General features: G+C 48.0%; 4 non-coding genes across 4 annotated transcripts; 1 reads left to right on the forward strand and 3 right to left on the reverse strand.

Moving 5' to 3' along the window:
- Positions 1-4,625: 4,625 nt before the first annotated feature.
- On the reverse strand, positions 4,626-4,789 carry LOC118621681. The gene has a single exon (XR_004957756.1). It is a non-coding gene; the product is annotated as a U1 spliceosomal RNA (small nuclear RNA).
- Positions 4,790-7,400: 2,611 nt separating this feature from the next.
- Positions 7,401-7,490, forward strand: TRNAY-GUA. Its single transcript is given in 2 exon segments — positions 7,401-7,437; positions 7,455-7,490. It is a non-coding gene; the product is annotated as a tRNA-Tyr (tRNA).
- Positions 7,491-11,413: 3,923 nt separating this feature from the next.
- LOC118621905 lies at positions 11,414-11,576 on the reverse strand. Its single transcript, XR_004957840.1, has one exon. It is a non-coding gene; the product is annotated as a U1 spliceosomal RNA (small nuclear RNA).
- Positions 11,577-17,675: 6,099 nt separating this feature from the next.
- LOC118621791 lies at positions 17,676-17,839 on the reverse strand. The gene has a single exon (XR_004957789.1). It is a non-coding gene; the product is annotated as a U1 spliceosomal RNA (small nuclear RNA).
- Between the last annotated feature and the right edge of the window lie 2,798 nt (positions 17,840-20,637).

The following is a 20,637-nucleotide window of genomic DNA, read 5'->3' on the forward strand; positions in this document are numbered from 1 at the left end:
ACGAGGACTTATAGCCATCACAGCTACCGCAACGACCGCAGGGATTGCATTACATATGGAATCCAGACCGCCGACTATGTGCAAGAATGGCATAAATCTTCAGAACAGCTTTGGGTGGCTCAAAAACAAATTGATATTGAGATGCAATCTGAAATGGGTGACTTAAATCAAGCTGCAATTTTGTTAGGTGATCAACTACAGAGTTTTAAAAATCGTAACTTTAAAATGTGATTGGAGTTAATCTTGTTTTTGTATTACTTCTGTACCGTAAAATGCTACAGAATTTCCATAGGAAAGAGCAAAAAAGCATTTATTGAATCATGACAATTTAACTGAACATATAATATAATGGCTTTACAAACCAAAATTCATAGTACTTTTGAAAAACAGAAACTTATCATAATGGAGATGTGTTGCAGGGTATAATGGAAGGTTTATCTAATTTAAATCCTATTGAACATATTAAAGGATTATTTGGATTAATATCTGGGATGTTTTTATTAATCATTCTTTATATGTTTTGTTTTGTACTTAGCAACAACAAGTAATGTCGGCCAAAAGTGCTTCACAAGCTGGCGCAAAACAAAAAGGGGGAAATGATGGATCCTTAAGAACTGGAGAACAGCCAAGGATGCGTTTTTCTGTGTGATCCTGCAAACGGGTCATACAGATCAAGGAACTGCAAACAGTTCCTGAAACAAATTCTTGGAATTGTCTCAAAGGTTCAGGAGGTCCATTGTGTTCCTACTATAGAGGAAACAAACCCTAACAGTTAAAGGTTTGATATTAACATAGTTAGTTACTGCTTACCAAGCATTGTTTGTGTTTGCAGCTAAAGGTTAGGTATTAACATAGAGTTAGTCTTTGCATGCCATGCATTGTCTGTGCATGTAGTTAAAGGTTAGGTATTAACGTTGAGTTAGTCATTGCTTGCCATGCATTGTTTGTGCTCATGTAGCTACCCACATACTCTTCAGATGTAATTGTTAAACATTGTAATAAAAGCCACCATGATCATGAAATCATTGCTATATGCCTGAGCGAGCTGTAGCCCTCCGATCATCTTGAATACTTCTTGCCTGCTGATGCTTTCTTTGTGTCTCTGATCATTTTGAATGCAACAGAGTACTCAACAAAAGGAAGAGAAACAATCCGATTAAAAAATGGGCAGAGGACCTGAACAGACATTTCTCCAAACAGGACACATAAATGGCCAGGAGACATATGAAAAAATACTCATCTCTAATCATCAGAGAGATGCAAATCAAAATGACTATGAAATATCACCTCCCACCTGCCAGAATGGCCGCCATCAACAAATCTTCAAACAAATGCTGGCGAGGATGTGGAGAAAAGGGTATTTTAGCACACTGCTGCTGGGAATGCAGACTGGTGCAGCCACTATGGAAAATAATATGGTGTTTCCTCAAAAAATTAAAAATTGAACTGCCATTTGACCCAGTGATCCCACTTCTAGGAATATATTATAAGAAACCTGAAGCACCAATCATGAAGAATATATGCACCCCTATGTTCATAGCAGCACTATTTTCAGTAGCTAAGATCTGGAAACAGCCCAAGTGCCAATCAGTAGAGGAGTGGATTAAAAAACAAAACAAAACTGAGGTACATATACACAATGGAATACTGTGCAGCTGTAAGAAAGAGGGATTCTTACCCCTTGAGATGACATGGAAGGACCTGGAGAGAATTATGCTAAGCAAAATAGCCAAAGACAAGTACCAAATGATCTAAATTATTTGTGGAACATATGAACAAAATAAACTGTCGACCAAAAGACATCCAGAGTCACGGGGGTAGGGAACAGACTGACAAACCTCAGAGGGATGGGGGAGATGTGAGGGGAGGGAAGAGATAAACCAAAGAATTTATATGCATATATGCACAACCAATAGACCCAGACCCTAGGCTGGGGAAGGCAGGAGGGTGGTGGGAGTGGGGAGGAGGGGGTCATGGGGGAAAAAGGAGACATCTGTAATACTTTCAACAATAAAAATAGCCCTGGCCAGTTTGGCTCAGCAGTTAGAGCATCCCACCACAGTCCAGAGAGATCCATCCCCGGCCTTGGTCGGGGTTGTGCAGGAGCCACCAATCCATGCGTCTCTCTCACATTGATGTTTCTCTCTCTCCCTCCCACTGTCTGAAAATAAATGGAAAAATATCCTTGGGTGATGATTTAAAAAAAAAAAATCATTAGAGGTTATTTTTTCCATTTATCTTCAGATAGAATGGGAGGGAGGGAGGGAGGGAGGGAGGGAAGGAGGGAGAGGGAGAGATAGAGAGAAACATCGATGCAGAGAGACACATGGATTGGTTGCCTCTCGCAGGACCCTGACCAGGTGGAACCAACCACAATGAGGTATGTTACCCTGACTGGAATCAGACCCTCCACTCAGTTGGTCCCAGAGGACCAAACTGGCCAGGGCTTGGTTGCTTCCTGTATGTTCCCTGACCAGAGTTTGAACCCACAACCTTGGCACATTAAGACGATGCTGTAACCAACTGAGCTACCCGGCCAGGGCCATTTAAAATCTTTTTTGTTGTCGAGACTGTTACAGATATTCCCCATTCCTTACCCCCTTTTCCCACCTCAACCCAGCCCCCCACCCCTCATTTTTAACCTTTTGAGGATATTCCATAGTGGCTGCACCAATCTGCATTCCCACCAACCGTGCACTAAAGGTTCCCTTTTTTCCACATCCTCATCAACAATTGTCATTTGTAAGTTTATTGATGATAGTCATTCCCAGAGGTGTGAGGTGATATTTCATTATGGTTTTCATTTGCAATTCTCTGGCGAATAGTGACTTTGAGCATCCTTACACATGTATATTGTCCTTCTGTAATGTCCAGTTTGGAGAAATGTCTATTCAGATCCTCTGCCCACTTTTAAATTGGGTGGCTGTTTTGGTGTTGGGAAAATTGTTCATTATTGGTGTATAAGAATGCCACCAATTTCTGGATGTTAATTTTATATCCTGCTGCTTTTCCAAATTTATTTATTAAATATAGATTTTTGATGAAGTCTTTAGGGTTTTCTATGTACAATATCATGTCATCTGCGAATAATAACAGTTTCATTTTCTCCTTTCTGATTTGGATCCCTTATATTTTTTCTTCTTGTCTGATTGCTGTGGCTAAGACTTCCAGTACTATGTTAAATAAGAGTGGCGAAAGGGAGCATCCCTCTCTTGTTCCTGTTCATAAGGGACATGCTTTTAGGTTTTGCCCATTGAGTATGATGTTGGCTGCAGGGTTTTTTATATATGGCCTTTTGTATGTTGAGATATGATCTCTCTAGTCCCACATTGCTGAGCGTTTTTATCAGAAATGGGTACTGGATTTTGTCAAATGCTGTTTCAGCATCTATTGATATGACTGCATAATTTTCATCTTTCATTTTGTTTATGTGGTGTCTCACTTTTATTGGTTTGCCAAAATTGTACCAGTCTTGCATCTCTTGGATGAATACTACTTGGTCATAATGAATAAATTTTTAATGTATTGCTAATCTATATTTTAAAAATGTCTTCATTGATTTTAGAGGAAGGGAGAGAGAGACAGAGAGAGAGAAACACCAATGAAAGAGAACAATTGGCCGCCTCCTGCATGCGCCCCACTGGGAATTTGGCCCACAACTTGGGCATGTACCCTGATCCGGAATCAAACCGGCAACCTCTTGGTGCATGAGTTGATGCTCAACCACTGAGTCACACCAGCAGGGCCAATTTGCTAATATTTTGTTAAGGATTTTGGCATCTATGTTCATCAGGGATATTGGCCTGTAGTTTTCTTTCTTTGTAGTGTCTTTATCGGGTTTTGGAATTGAAATTATGCCGGCCTCATAAAACGAGTTTGGAAATCTTCCTTGTACTTGAATTTTTTGAAATAGTTTGAGGAGAATGGGTGTTAGTTCTTCTTTGAATGTTCAGTAAAACTCCCCCGTGAAGCCATCCATGCCCTGGCTTTTGTTTGCTGGGAGTTTATTGATTACATCTTCAAAATTTCCTTAGTTATTGGTCTCTTCAAGTTTTCTATCTTGTCCCACTTCAGTTTTGGGAGACTGATTTTTTAAAAAAATATTTTTAACTTTATTGATTTCAGAAAGAGAGGAAGAGAGAGAAAGACATGGAAACATCAATAAAAACATTGATGTTCTCTTCCCCCCCATCTGAAGATAAATGCAAAAAAAAAAAAAAAAAACTATATTACAAAGCCAGTGTAATCAAAGCAGCCTGATACTGGCACAGGAACAGGCATATAGATCAATGGAACAGAACAGAGAACCCAGAAATCAACCCACGCCATTATGGTAAATTAATATTTGACAAGAAGGCAAGAGCATACAAGGGAGTAAAACAGTCTTTCAATAAATAGTGTTGGGAAAATTGGACAGGTAGGAGCAAAGAAATGAAACTAAACCGCCAATTTATACCATGCGGAAGAATAAACTCAAAATGGGTGGAAGGCTCAAGTGTAAATCGCGAAAGCATAAAACCCTACAAAAAAAACACTCCCACGTAGCAAAAACCCACAAGAGAAACCGAGAAGGGGGTAAACTGGTTCCTACAGTAGAAGGTCTAACTTTGGTGACACCGACAAATCAGGGGAGAGCGCGAACGCAGTCCCCCACTACCACAAATTATGCAGTCGAGTTTCCCACATTTGGGGAAATCGCAGGGGTCAGCACATCCGGAGTGCAATGGATAAGCCTCGCCCTGGGAAAACCACCTTCGTGATCACGGTATCTCCCCTGCCAGGTAAGTATGAGTTGTTCCCAACGCCCCCATCCTAACCCTCACGCTCGCCTCGCTCTTCACACACGGTTACTTTTCCCTCGCCGCCTCCGCACCCCCCGCTGCCTGAGGAACCGTCGCTCCAACCTCTGCCATCGAGAGGATAACCTCGGGAGCGTTTGCATCTCGGGACGCGGGGACGCGGAGGCGCAAGCGGACCCGGACCGGCAGCCTCTGCGCCCCGGCTCATCTACATACGCCACGCCCTCATCGTGACGTCCCGGCGCCGTGTCTTCCCTTCTGACCAGGCCCGACCGCGGGTTGGCCGCCAGGCGACCGGTCCCCGGACTCGGGAGGACCGGATCTCGCCGCATCCGGCGCCCGGCAGTTATGGCCCCACCGCGGCTGTGGGTCAGGGCCTGGGCTTGGTCTCGCCTTCCTTTCGGCGAAAGGAAATTTCATCCCATTTTTGTCCTCGCCTACTCCAACTCATCTTCAAGTAATGGGAAACTCAGGGAAGGCCTTTTTGCAGGGTGACGCTAAGTGCTAAGTCGCTTAATAAGAAATCGTGGTCATGTTTACTCATGGGGTCTCTGAGTCAAAGTGACACAACGTGCTTCGGAATGTGTGGTGACCTAACCTAGTAACTCGGAACGAAAACCCTACGTTTTGTTGTAGAAAGAAAACCAGGCTAAAGCGCTGAGCGGTCGACCCCTTTCGACCGCAGCCAGGCGGGGGGCTCTCCCGGGAACCCCAACGGTCAGGGCCAGGCGCCCTTCTGCCTCCTCCGCTTGTATTACCCCAGCATGCACACAGGGTGGCCCCAGAGTGCCCTCTGGTCCTTTCTGACTTGGACTCTGTGACAGATGTGCACCGCAGACAGTAGTGAAAGTGGTGAGACAGATTTTACTCGGTCACTACTGACAGAGTGGGGAAAGCTGAGCTCCACCCCGATTGGTGCAGAGGTTATTGGGGCGCTTTAAAGGGAGAATGGGGTGGGCGGTGGGGGGTGCAGCTCAGTAGAGCCAGAAGAGAACAACTACAAAGGGTCCCGGAGACTGCGAGGCAGGCTCTAGCCTTCCCGATCACATTTCAAAGGAACGGAAATGCTCCGGGAAAGGGAAGTCAGGTGTTGAACTTTCTCGGGCACGCATTTAATGGTGGGGTGGGGGGGTGCCATTCCTTGGGGGCAGGGCCCGATGCTACTAGAAGCCCTGCTAGAGTCTGGTCAAGTCTCTCGGTGCAGGAAGCGGTTTTGTTACATGCTGAGAGCTCTGCAGTTCTCAACGTAAGGAATTCTGTTTCGTGATCAAACAAGATGACTGCACATCCCCCCTGGGTGGATCCTGGACCCTGGACCCTTCTTTTATATTCTGAGCTCTGCTTTGTCGACTTTGAAAATTTCTCCATTCAACAATTTTGTATTGAGTGCACAACCCGTGCCAGACACTGTTCGGGATTTTGGTACAAAAAGCCCTCTTGGTGCTCACATTTTACTAAGAGGAGGAGGAGTGTGGTGGAAGGAAATTGGCAATGGACACAGTAGGTGAATTGATTAGTACCTTAGGTGTTAAGAGCTATGGGCGGGGGGGGGCGCGGGGGGGGGGGAGAGAAAACAAAAAAACGGAGGGAAAGGGGATCGGGAATTGCAGTAAGGGGTAGGTGGCTGTGTTAAACGGGGCGGTCAGAAGAAGCCACATTGAGAAGGTGCCACGTGAGCAAAGACCTAGAGGAGGTCAGGGAGTTTGTCACCGGGATGTCTGGGGGAAGAGCATCCTTAGCATAAAGATCAGCAGGAGCGAAAGCCCACGTCAGACTGTGTTTGGAGAAAAGCACGGAGGCCCTGTGTCCGGGAAGAAACTAAGAGTTGTACAAAATTAAGTCAGAGAGGTGACTGGTGTGCGGTCAAGGTCATGAGGGCCCTGTAGGCCATTGTAAGGCTTTAAATCCGAGCGAACCAGAAGGTTTTGAGAAGAAATGGCTTGAACTGAACTGAATCCTCCCCCACCCCCCGCAACAAACAACACACTTTGGCTGCGAGGGTGGCAAGGACCACAGCGGGGAGATCACCCACGAGACTTGCATGATCCGGGCTAAATGATATTGGCTTTGAACGGTGGCAGAATATGACACACCAAAAGTGCACTGTGTGGCATAAGAGTAGTTTTGCACTAAGGGCACTTAAAAACCTGCCGGCGGCTGGGATAGGTTCGCAGCCGCCTATCCCGTGCGGGTTCCGGTGCGGCGTCCTCCTTTCCTCCCGGAGGCCTCCCCCACCCGCCCCACGTTGACGTCCGTCCCCTCCCCTCCCTACCCGCTCTCTGGCCGCGGCTCTCTGTGGTCGCTGCCCCCGTGCCCTGCAGAAAGGGGCACAGGGAGGGGAAATGAGGCGACAGGTGAGAGAGCCGGGGCCCAGGCCTCCTGAAACCCGCAGTCGCGATGTCGGCCCCCGCCTAGCCCCGGGAGCAGGCCCGGGCTGAGGCTCCGCCCCGCCCGCGGGAACGGGAGCGGAGGCGGCGGGTGCCCTGGGCTCTCTCCAAAGGGCCTTCCAGCCAACCCAAGGCAGGTTAGACCGGACGCTCCGGTGTCTTGGCGTCCAGTCATCTGGAGAAGAAGTGACGACCCAGGCCTGGCAGCGTGCGCCCTTCGATAGCTCAGCTGGTAGAGCGGAGGACTGTAGGCTGCGCCTGTGCGGACATCCTTAGGTCGCTGGTTCGACTCCGGCTCGAAGGAGGTGCCTGACGCTTTTGCGCCCTGGAGAAAGGCGCCCCCGCCCGGCGCCCGGCCTGTGGGTTCTGGCCAGATGGCTAACTTTAGCTCTTGGGCCCTCACGGCTAAATTGGCAGGGCCTGAAGGGGAGGATCCTGAGTCCCAACCAGGGAGCACCCAGGAAGTCTGGGGGACAGAGCCCGGTGGCTGAGGGCGTGGCCCCCGCTCTGCCCCCTCCTGAGGGAAGGGCACTCCGGAGATCCGAGGTACATTGGAGCGCATCCCGGAGAGGACCGGCAGCGGAACCGCAATGGGAGGGTGGCTCTCTTAAGCCTCGGCTGCCCAGCGGGTGCCCTGCCCTGGCAGGGGACCTTCGGGAAGATGCTCTTGCTCTGCAGCTACGGAGAGACACCCCCCCACCCCCCACCCCGCCTCGAATGTCACCATCTGCGGAGCCCGGCGGACAGGCGCCGATGACAGAACCTTAGACCTTCATCGGGCATGGCCCCCGAGGGAAGTGGAGGTGTGGAATCCTCGGGAGCCTAGCTGCGGTTCTTCGGCTGTGGGTGGGGGGCGGTGCGTTTTGTTGACCGGCACACCTGAGCGTGAGCCCCGGCACGGCCGCCTATTCCTGTCTGGGGTGTAACTGAGAGTAGCAGGGGGACTCTGGGGGCACTGCCCCTCATCCTCAAAGGTGCAGAGGTGCCTGACGCCCAGCCAGAGGATGGCGACACACTTCGGTGTGGCTTGCCATGCTCCTTTGGGACATAACGCTGGGTGAGTGAACAGTCTGGGGTGGCGGGCGTCACACCAGGCAGGATCTAAAACGTTTGTAAAATGCATGGAGCTGGGGGCAAGGAGTCCAACCCCCCCCCCCCAACACCGGGTGTCTTCCGCCTGTCCACCTTGGACTCTAGTGCCTCTCCAGGAAGCCACAGAACCTTGACCTATTTCAGGAAGCAGCCGCCTCAGCCAAAAGAGTCCTGGTGAGTGGGCCAGAGGAAGGGAAGCCGAGCCCCCAGACTGGCCACCGGTGCTTGGTTATCTCTCTGCCTCACTAAGCCCTGAAAGTGTACTCCCTGCCTAGCCCAATATCCTTTCTCCATCGCTTCCCTTAACTAAGGCTCACTGGGCCAAAAAGTGAGCCTGGGTCATCGTGGGCAGCAGGTTGCAGGGGAGGGGCACTGCCTTCAGCATCCGGGCCAGGCCCGGCTCTTAGGGTGGGGAAAATAAGCGCTGAGCCTGGAACATGTAGCTATACTGAAACGTAAAGACATGTTCAGTGACTGATGGGGTCCCGTCAAGAACACAGGAGCCGGTTTGAAAGGGTTCTCTCACCGGTCAAGTCACGTTAATGATAATAATGGATTATAATCCATTGAGTAAAATAGGCACAGGGTTTAATACAAGCAACGACACACCAGTATCGATAAGTGCTCTCCAATAAAAGAGACCAGGACTCTTTGGAAACCTGTCTAGCCTCACTTCTTTGGGTTGTCATTTTTCCTATGAGGACTCCCATGTACACGTACAAATCTGTATACTTTCCTCCGGTTAATCTGTTTTATGTCCTTTACAAGAAATCCTCAGGCCCTGTTGGAGACCCAGAAAGGGCAAAAATAAGGTTTTGACTCCGCTACAGCTTGAACCAGGGTAAAGCAATGGATGAACAGAAGGGCCAGGTATGTGAGAAAAACAAGGTGCTTACCCTTCACCTGCCTTCTTCTGATGTCTGTACAATGATCACATTCTCCTAAAGTGAGAAGGGGCCGAAGGAGGCTAGACTGAAGGCGAATGGTGTGGACTAGAGGATCCTCTCCCTGTATTTTATAGCTCTCACTTAGGGGTTCGAGCAAACGGTGGTGTTCAGAGACATTACTGATGAAGCCGAACAGGGAGCAGGGAGTGTTTCCAATTCTGTGATTTCTCTATAGGAAGGACACGGTACTATTAAGCTGATCTGGACTCAGAGGTAGAACCTGGGAACCTGCTGAAAACTTTTTTTTTTTTAGGCCTGAGATCAAGAAATTAATCCAATAAGTATAATAGAAGCCTATTACAGACATGCACTATTCTAGCCAACTGTGAATGGAGCAGTCATCAAAATAGTCAAGAAGCCCCTAGCTTCATGGAACTTACATCCCAGTGGGTAAAGTTAGACAGAAAATTTAAATGTACAGTATGTTGAATCAGTGTTTCTCAAGCTTTAACATGTATAGCAGCGACTGCTCAACCAGTGTGCCACAAGGATTTTTAAGACACGCAGTGCCATGCCCTGGCCAGTTCGGCTCAGCGGTTAGAACGTCGGCCTGCTCACCGAAGGGTCTTGGGTTCGATTCCTATCAAGGGCACGTGCCTGGGTTGCAGGTTTGCTCCCCGGCCCAGTTGTGCTCGTGCAGGAGCCAATGTGTCTTTCTCACATGGATGTTTCTCTCTCTCTCTCTCTCTCCCCCTCCCTCTAAAAATCAATAGAAAGATATCCTCAGGTGAGGATTAGTAGCAGCAGCAGCAACAACAACAACAACAAGACAATAGCCGCCGGGTGTCCGGGTGTGAATGAATCAAAATTATACCTTTTCTTTCTTCCTTTATTTTGGTGTGTGGCGTGAGATGAATAAGGTTGAAAATCGCTGGGGTATAGGATCGACTGGGAATCGTGTTGAAAAATTGAATCGGTCCTAGCCAGGTAGCTCAGCTGGTTAGAGCATTGTCCCGATATGCCAAGGTTCCGGGTTGATCCCCGGTCAGGGCCAGTACAAGGATCAATCAATTAAAACCACAATGAGGTATCACCTCACACCTGCCAGAACGGCTACCACCAACAAATCCACAAACAAGTGCCGGCCGGGTCGTGGAGAAAAGGGAATCCTAGAATACACTGCTGGCGGGAATGCAGACTGGTGCTGCCACTGTAGAAAACAGTGTGGAGTTTCCTCAAAAAATTAAAAATGGAACTGCCTTTGGACCCAGCGATCCCACTTCTGGGAATGTAACCTAAGAATCCCGGAAGACCCGTCAGAAAGAATATATGCACCCCAGTTTTCAGCAGTTATTTATCATAGCTAAGATCTGGAAACAGCCCAAATGCCCATCAGCGGACGAGTGGGTAAACAAGCTGTGGCACATTTACACAATGCAATACTATCCGATCTTAAAGAAGAAGGAAAGCTTACCTTTTAGGACAACATGGATGGACCTGGAGATTATGATGCTGAGTGAAATAAGCCAGTCAAAGACAACCAGCACATGATCTCACTTGTATGTGGAATCTAACAGACAAAATAAACTGACGAACAAAATAGAAACAAAGCCACGGATACACGGAACAGACTGAGAGCTGTCAGAGTGGAGGGGAGAGGGGGGACTGGCCGCAAGGGACTATAGCTAAAGAACATATATAACCCATACACACAGATAGACAGTGTGGCGATGGACGGAGGGGAGGAAAGGGGGGCCAAATGGGGTCATCTGTCATAGTGTAAACAATAAAAGGACAGGAAAAAGAAGAAAAGAAAAAGAAAAAGGTCGAGAAAGAACTTACTACCCTAGACACAATTCGACTAGTGAATGTATAAACAGAGGTGTACAACCCGTGAACGGAGAAATCGACGTCGACCTGTCTTGTCTGTGCAGCGCCGAAGTTTCAGAGTCCGCATTCCTAGGCGCGGATGCTGAAACACAGCCCACGAAAACACCAGTCAAGGAAAAAGTAAGTGTGGGGGGGCACGGGAACGAAGAGAGCAGGGAAAATAAGAGCGTGAGAGTTTTGTGTAATAGGTACCTCGTTCGTGGAAGGTAGCCGGGAAGCTTTTTTGAACAAAAGCACAGAGGTCCCAGTTGTCGAGAGAGAAGTAAACGACGAACACCTGCACTCGGAAAGCCGGGGGTTAAACTGCTTTCTCAGCCACAAACACACCAGGTCTGACATTTGCCACCAAAGAAAATGCCAGGGGAGAGCGCGAACGCAGTCCCCCACTACCACAAATTATGCAGTCGAGTTTCCCACATTTGGGGAAATCGCAGGGGTCAGCACATCCGGAGTGCAATGGATAAGCCTCGCCTGGGGAAACCACCTTCGTGATCATGGTATCTCCCCTGCCAGGTAAGTATGAGTTGCTCCGCCCGCCTCCATCCCAACCCTCACGCTCGCCTCGCTCTTCACCCACGGTCACTGTTCCCTCGCCGCCTCCGCACCCCCGCTGCCCGACAGACTCCCGCCCCCACCTCTCCTGTCGCGCGGAAACAACCTCGCGAGCGTCTGGATCTCGGGAGGCGGGGACGTGGAGGCGCAGGCGGATTCAGACCGGCAGCCTCTGCGCTCAGCCTCATCTACATACGCCACGCCCTCGTCGTGACGTCCCGGCGTCCTGCCTCCCCCTCGGACCCTGACCGGCCTGGGGCGACTCCAGCAGAGAAGACTCAGGAGAGATCCATTCTGAGTCTTCTCCTTACAATAACCATTGGTTTGTAGTTTAAAGTTCGATCGAGGGGTTCGATTGTCTCAGTCTTTTTCTAATTTTTTTCCCAGTGGGAAATCGCAGTTTGAGTTTTTCTTCGGCCGCCTTTGTGGCCTGCTGGAGCTTAGGGCAGGTTTGCTTGACCTCTCGGTTTTTTTCTAGATTTGATTCACTGACTGTGCTAAGTGAAAATAAATAAATAAATGCATAAATATATTTATTATGCTACCCCTTGTCTAGGGAAAATGTGAAAATAAATTTTTTTAAAAAAAGCAACCAAAACGACTTTTCAACGCAGTGCAACGACCATAAACATCTTCAAATCTAAGGACAAGAACTGACAGCCAATCCTAAAAGTGTCCCATAGTAGGTTCGTTTTTTCATAGCTCTGTGATTACAGCTATTCTGTAATAATGCTGCATGTATCGTAGAATTGATTTCATGAGTAACGGATGTTGGGCGTCAAGTGCGGACTAGGAGGGCCAGGAGGAACCATGTGGTGTTAAGTTGGAAAATGGAATCAAAGATACCAGTAGGGCCCTGGCCAGTTTGGCTCAGCGGTTGGAGCGCCGGCCTGCGGTACAGAGAGACCTCGGATCGGTTCCCGCTAAGGGCACGTGCCTCGGTTGCAGTTTGTCCCCGGCCCTGGTTGGTCCAGCGGGTGGCAGCCACTCGATGTGTCCCTTCACGTCGATGTTTCTCTCTCTCTCTCTTCCTCTCTCACCCTCCCGCTCTATCTGAACAAAAAATGGAAAAATGTCCTCGGGTGAGGATTAAAAAAAAAAAAAAAAAAAAAAAAAAGGTGCAGAGAAGATACCAGTAGGGGCTTATTATTAATCATTATTATTTAAAGTGACTAATACGGGAAAGTTAAAAAATGTTTTTATTAATGTTAGAGAGAGAGGAAGGGAGAGGGAGAGAGAGATACAAACATGCATGAGAGAGAAGGTGGATTCGCCGCCCCCTGCATGCCCCCAGCCTGGGCAATGTGCCCTGACTGGGAATCCAACCGGCGACCTCTTGATGCATGGGCGGACAGACGCTCAACCACTGAGCCACACCAGCTGGGCAGGGGCTCATTATTTTTATTTTTTCAATCCTCACCCGAGCACATTTTTCTGTTTATCTTGAGAGAGAGAGAGAGAGAGAGAAACGTCAATGTGACAGAGAGACAGCCACCGGTTGCCTCCCGCACTACTATGACCAGAACCGGGGAGGAACCGGTCCTGAGGTACGTGCCCTTGGCCAGAATCAAACCCGCAACTCATTGGACCGCAGGCCCACACTCTAAACGCTGAGCAAAACCAGCCGGGGCCATTTTATTTTATTTTATTTTTATTATTATTATTATTTATTTATTTATTTTTTATCCTCACCCAAGGACATTTTTCCCTTTTTTTGTTCAGATAGAGTGGAAGGGAAAGAGAGGAAGAGAGAGACAAACATCGATGTGAAAGGGACACATCGAGTGGCCGCCACCCGCACAACCCAACCAGGGCCGGGGACAAACTGCAACCAAGGCGCATGCCCCTAGTGGGGGCCCAACCCGGGTCTCTCGGGACCCCAGGCCGACGCTCTAACCGCTGAGCCAAACCAGCCAGGGCAGGGCCATTATTTGTCATAGATACAGATACACATAGGATATAGATGTATTTCCTAGCTCTATCCACCGAAGGAGCCTAGAAGCAAAGACACCGGGTAACAATAAGCGCACCTAAGGGCCTGTCCTTGCTTTCTTCTTCTTCTTTTTTTAATCCTCACCCAATGACATTTTTTTGTTTTTTGTTTTTTGTTGTTGTTGTTGTTCAGATAGAGTGGGAGGGAGAGAGAAGAAGAGAGAGAAACATCGACGTGAAAGGGATACATCGAGTGGTCGCCACCTGCACGACCCAGCCAGGGTCAGGGACAAACTGCAACCGAGGTACATGCCCTTAGCGGGAACCGAACCCGGGTCTCTCTGGACCACAGGTCGATGCTCTAACCGCTGATCCAAACCAGCTAAGGCTGTCCTTGCTTTCTAAGTGCCATTCCCCAATAAAAAGAACCCGGTTCTTTGGGGAAATAGACGATTTTCAAGGAGCCAGGGAAGGTCACTACACACTCAGAGGTGGGACACTGCCTGTGTGATGGAGCCGGAGGGAGGGAGGGAGGGAGGGAGGGAAAACAGCTGGGACTGGGACTCCTTCCCTGGATGAGCCTGGAACATCTTGTACCAGAAAATAAGGAAATGCTCCAGAAATGATACGAACATCTCGAAAGGTAGCTAACTCAAAGAGGCTTTTTCGTAGGCCCAATCTGAGAACATTTGAGAATCCAAATAAATAAAAGGTTATGGATTATAAACACTCGAATAACAACCATGAGTTCCTATTAGTTGTACATAAGGGTAGCACGAACAATAGAATTAGAAAATCAGGACTTGGCAACCGTAATGCAAGAGTCGCCGTCAACGGATGGTAACAACTATTGTGCTCAAGCATGATGAGGAGCTGGATATTTTCAAATGATCTCCACCCAAAGCACTTAATCATTACAAAGGGCAAACCTGGTAAACACCTCCAGAGGCAGGTGGTTGCAGTACTGGCCCCACATGCGCCCACGTGCTGGCCGCAGCGCCCCTCCATATTGACTCTGGACTTGGCTCTGTGACGTGCTTTGCCTAACGGAACATCAGCTAATGTCACGCAAGCAGAAGGTTGAAGAGCATTTTCTCATTGCGACTTGCTCTCACTTGCTGTCCTGGGACCCCCATGAGAAATCTAGGTTAGCCTGTTGCAGCCTGTTGGAGGAAGCCTGAGTCAGCCTGTTGATGAAGATGAACCAGGTCAGCTGAGGCCCTCAGACTGCCCAGGCCCCAAGTGACTGCAGCCGTGTCAGTGATCCCACTTGAGACCTGAAGAACTGCCCGGCGGAGCCCAGCCAGAGTGGCTGATGCAAAGAACTGTGAGCAGGTAAAATGGTCATTATTTTATTTTTTATCCTCCCTTGAGGACTTTTTTTTTTTTTTTTTGCATTTATCTTCAGATAGAGCGGGAGGGAGAGAGAGAGGAAGAGAGAGAGAGAAACATCGATGTGAGAGAGACACATCGAGTGGTTGCCACCGAAACCAGGGCCCCCTGGGGACAAACTGCAACCCAGGTACATGCCCTTAGCGGGAACCGAACCCGGGTCTCTCTGGTCCGCGGGCCGACGCTCTAACCGCTGAGCCAAACCGGCCAGGGCAAAATGGTCATTATTTTAAATCACTAGGTTGTAGGGCACTTTGTTTCACAGCAGTGGATAACTGATACCCCGCCTTAACCAAGTGACCGATGCTAACACCACCAATAATCGGACAAACTGGCTTCAAGGGCTTCCAAATGTGATGCCCAGAGGAGGACACTGCATGAATTTTTTAGGGCTGTCGTATAGGCACGCCGCGTTTTATTTATTTTTATTTTTATTAAAAAAAATTTTTTTCCTTTATTGATTTTAGAGGGAGAGGAAGGGAGAGGGAGGGAGAGAGAGAAACATTGATGAGAGAGAACACCGACTGGCCGCCGCCTCCTGCATGCCCCACACTGGGGATCGGGCCCACAACCTGGGCATGTGCCCTGACTGGAATCGAACCCGCCACCTTTCAGTGGTGTGCGGGTTGAGGCTCCAACCAATGGCGACACACCAGCCAGGGTAGGTGTTGCATTTTAAAAAACAAAAAACAAAAGTTAAGATCATCCAGCCAGCGAGAAGATGACGACTCGCTTTTTGTGGCACTCGCTTGGCTTTCTTACTGGAACTGAACCCGCATGAACTAACTTAAGGTGAGCCTCTACCAGGAACTGGGTAGGTTAAAACAGCACATGCATATTCTCTCACGGTTCTGAAAGCCAGAAATCCAAAATCAAGCTGTCGGCAGGGCCATGCTCCCGCCAACATTCTGGGTAGACTCTTCCCTTGCCTCTTCCCAGCTTCTGGTGGTGACAGTCAGTCCTTGGCTCTTGGTCACATCACTCTAATCTCTGCCTCTGTCATCCCATGGCGTTCTCCCTGTGTCTCTCTCTTTACAAGGCACTCTCCTCTTACAAGGATAACAGCCATATCGGATTAGGACCCACGCTAGCGACCTCACCTTATTTTGCAGATTGTGTCTGCAAAGACCTTATTTCCAAGTAAGTTCACATTCATAGGAACGAGGGCTTAGGACTTCAGTTGATATATGGAGAGGCTCAAGTCAGCCCTTTACAGTCACAACATCATGTATGCCGTCTTCGTTTCAAATATGCACACTTGAATGTGATTATGAAGAAACACAGGACAACCCCCAGATTGAAGGACATTCAACAGAATAACTTAAGTAGCATCTAGTCTTCAAAAATGCCCACAAAGAACAACCCGGGAACTAGTTCAGACTAAAAGGTGGCTCAAAGAGCCCTGTTTTCAGCAGAGTTATTTATCATGGCCACAATCTGGAAACAGCCCAAATGCCCATCAGCGGACGAGTGGGTAAACAAGCTGTGGCACATTTACACAATGCACTACTATCTGATCTTAAAGAAGAAGGAAAGCTTACCTTTTAGGACAACATGGATGGACCTGGAGATTATGGTGCTAAGTGAAATAAGCCAGTCAAAGACAACCAGCACATGATCTCACTTATATGTGGAATCTAACGCACAAAATAAACTGACGAACAAAAGAGAAACAAAGCCACGGATACATGGAACAGACTGAGAGCTGTCAGAGGGGAGGGGAGAGGGGGGACTGGCCGCAATGGACTATAGCTAAAGAACATATATAACCCATACACACAGATAGACAGTGTGGCGATGGACAGAGGGGAGGAAAGGGGGGCAAAATGGGGTCATCTCTCATAGTGTAAACAATATAAGGAAAGGAAAAAGAAGAAAAGAAAAATAAAAAAGTTGAGGAAGAACGAATTTACTACCCTAGACAAATCGACTAGTGAATGTATAAACAGAGGTGTATAACCCGTGAACGGAGAAATCGACGTCGACCTGTCTTGTCTCTGCAGCGCCGAAGTTTCAGAGTCTGCATTCCTAGCCGCGGACGCTGAAACACAGCCCACGAAGACACCAGTCAAGGAATAAGTAAGTGTGGGGGAGCACGGGAACGAAGAGAGCAGGGAAAATAAGAGCGTGAGAGTTTTGTGTAATAGGTTCCTCGTTCGTGGGAAGTAGCCGGGAAGTGTTTTGAAGAAAAGCAGAGTGGATTATTTACAGCATTGTGCAATAACAACTAGAAGAGGCAGTATATTCACTGATGCTTGTCTGGTAATATCACTTCTGTGTTATAATGGAAGGTTTTCTGTGATGTATGAAACTTGTGTTTTTTATATATAAATGAGTATAGTTAGATTAGTGTTGTGGTTATTGCCTGTTTTCATCTGTAAATAGTTAAGTATGCACACGAGGAACTACTGATTTATTGCAGTGTTCAGTCCTAGTTTTTAGTTTTATTAAAGCATTCAAATATGCTTTCAATTTTATGTACCTTAGTTCCAAGTTAGATTTGCAGATGTGTACAGAGAGTTCATATTTATGTATTGCACGTAATCATGCTATCCAGCATTGATGCTATATTGTATTATATAAATAACAAAAGCCCTGTACAAAGGAAAAAAAAAAAGGTAGAATGGTCCCCGTTGTAACGGGAAGACTAAACGACTAACACCTGCTCCTAGAATACCTGAAGTTAAATTGCTTTCTCAGTCACAAACACACAAGGTCTGACATTTGCCACCCAAAGAAAATGCCAGGGGAGAGCGCGAACGCAGTCCCCCACTACCACAAATTATGCAGTCGAGTTTCCCACATTTGGGGAAATCGCAGGGGTCAGCACATCCGGAGTGCAATGGATAAGCCTCGCCCTGGGGAAACCACCTTCGTGATCATGGTATCTCCCCTGCCAGGTAAGTATGAGTTGCTCCGCCCGCCTCCATCCCAACCCTCACGCTCGCCTCGCTCTACACCCACGGTCACTTTTCCCTCGCCGCCTCCGCAGCCCCGCTGCCCGACAGACTCCCGCCCCCACCTCTCCCGTCGCGCGGAAACAACCTCGCGAGCGTCTGGATCTCGGGAGGCGGGGACGTGGAGGCGCAGGCGGATTCAGACCGGCAGCCTCTGCGCTCAGCCTCATCTACATACGCCACGCCCTCGTCGTGACGTCCCGGCGTCCTGCCTCCCCCTCGGACCCTGACCGGCCTGGGGCGACTCCAGCAGAGAAGACTCAGGAGAGATCCATTCTGAGTCTTCTCCTTACAATAACCATTGGTTTGTAGTTTAAAGTTCGATCGAGGGGTTCGATTGTCTCAGTCTTTTTCTAATTTTTTTCCCAGTGGGAAATCGCAGTTTGAGTTTTTCTTCGGCCTTTTTGTGGCCTGCTGGAGCTTAGGGCAGGTTTGCTTGACCTCTCGGTTTTTTTCTAGATTTGATTCACTGACTGTGCTAAGTGAAAATAAATAAATAAATAAATAAATAAATAAATAATAAATAAATAAATAAATAAATAAATAAATAAATAAATAAATAAATAAATAAATAAATTTATTATGCTACCCCTTGTCTAGGGAAAATGTGAAAATAATTTTTTTTTAAAAAAGCAACCAAAACGACTTTTCAACGCAGTGCAACGACCATAAACATCTTCAAATCTAAGGACAAGAACTGACAGCCAATCCTAAAAGTGTCCCATAGTAGGTTCGTTTTTTCATAGCTCTGTGATTACAGCTATTCTGTAATAATGCTGCATGTATCGTAGAATTGATTTCATGAGTAACGGATGTTGGGCGTCAAGTGCGGACTAGGAGGGCCAGCAGGAACTATGTGGTGTTAAGTTGGAAAACCGAATCGAAGATACCAGTAGGGGCTTATTATTATTATTAATCATCATCATTATTATTATTATTATTTAAAGTGACTAATACGGGAAAGTTAAAAAATATTTTTATTAATGTTAGAGAGAGAGGAAGCGAGAAGGAGAGAGAGATAGAAACATGCATGAGAGAGAAGGTGGATTCGCCGCCCCCTGCATGCCCCCAGCCTGGGCAATGAGCCCTGACTGGGAATCCAACTGGCGACCTCTTGATGCATGGGTGGACAGACGCTCAACCACTGAGCCACACCAGCTGGGCAGGGGCTCATTATTTTTATTTTTTCAATCCTCACCCGAGCACATTTCACATTTTTCTGTTTATCGAGAGAGAGAGAGAGAGAGAGAGAGAAACGTCAATGTGACAGAGAGACAGCCACCGGTTGCCTCCCGCACTACTATGACCAGAACCGGGGAGGAACTGGTCATGAGGTACGTGCCCTTGACCAGAATCGAACCCGCAACTCATTGGTCCGCAGGCCTACACTCTACCCGCTGTGCCAAACCAGCCGGGGCCATTTTATTTTATTTTATTTCATTATTATTATTATTATTTTATCCTCACCCAAGGACATTTTTCCCTTTTTTTTGTTCAGATAGAGTGGAAGGGAAAGAGAGGAAGAGAGAGACAAACATCGATGTGAAAGGGACACATCGAGTGGCCGCCACCCGCACAACCCAACCAGGGCCGGGGACAAACTGCAACCAAGGCGCATGCCCCTAGTGGGGGCCCAACCCGGGTCTCTCGGGACCCCAGGCCGACGCTCTAACCGCTGAGCCAAACCAGCCAGGGCAGGGCCATTATTTGTCATAGATACAGATACACATAGGATATAGATGTATTTCCTAGCTCTATCCACCGAAGGAGCCTAGAAGGAAAGACACCGGGTAACAATGAGCACACCTAGGGGCCTGTCCTTGCTTTCTTCTTCTTTTTTTAATCCTCACCCAATGACATTTTTTTGTTTTTTGTTTTTGTTGTTGTTGTTGTTCAGATAGAGTGGGAGGGAGAGAGAGGAAGAGAGAGAAACATCGATGTGAAAGAGATACATCGAGTGGTCGCCACCTGCACGACCCAGCCAGGGTCAGGGACAAACTGCAACCGAGGTACATGCCCTTAGCGGGAACCGAACCCGGGTCTCTCTGGACCACAGGTCGATGTTCTAACCGCTGATCCAAACCAGCCAAGGCTGTCCTTGCTTTCTAAGTGCCATTCCCCAATAAAAAGAACCCGGTTCTTTGGAGAAATAGACGATTTTCATGGAGCCAGGGAAGGTCACAACTATTGTGCTCAAGCATGATGAGGAGCTGGATATTTTCAAATGATCTCCACCCAAAGCACTTAATCATTACAAAGGGCAAACCTGGTAAACACCTCCAGAGGCAGGTGGTTGCAGTACTGGCCCCACATGCGCCCACGTGCTGGCCGCAGCGCCCCTCCATATTGACTCTGGACTTGGCTCTGTGACGTGCTTTGCCTAACGGAACATCAGCTAATGTCACGCAAGCAGAAGGTTGAAGAGCATTTTCTCATTGCGACTTGCTCTCACTTGCTGTCCTGGGACCCCCATGAGAAATCTAGGTTAGCCTGTTGCAGCCTGTTGGAGGAAGCCTGAGTCAGCCTGTTGATGAAGATGAACCAGGTCAGCTGAGGCCCTCAGACTGCCCAGGCCCCAAGTGACTGCAGCCGTGTCAGTGATCCCACTTGAGACCTGAAGAACTGCCCGGCGGAGCCCAGCCAGAGTGGCTGATGCAAAGAACTGTGAGCAGGTAAAATGGTCATTATTTTATTTTTTATCCTCCCTTGAGGACTTTTTTTTTTTTTTTTGCATTTATCTTCAGATAGA

The sequence above is a fragment of the Molossus molossus genome, unplaced genomic scaffold (assembly GCF_014108415.1).
Source record: "Molossus molossus isolate mMolMol1 unplaced genomic scaffold, mMolMol1.p scaffold_m16_p_1, whole genome shotgun sequence".
NCBI classification, from domain to species: domain Eukaryota; kingdom Metazoa; phylum Chordata; class Mammalia; order Chiroptera; family Molossidae; genus Molossus; species Molossus molossus.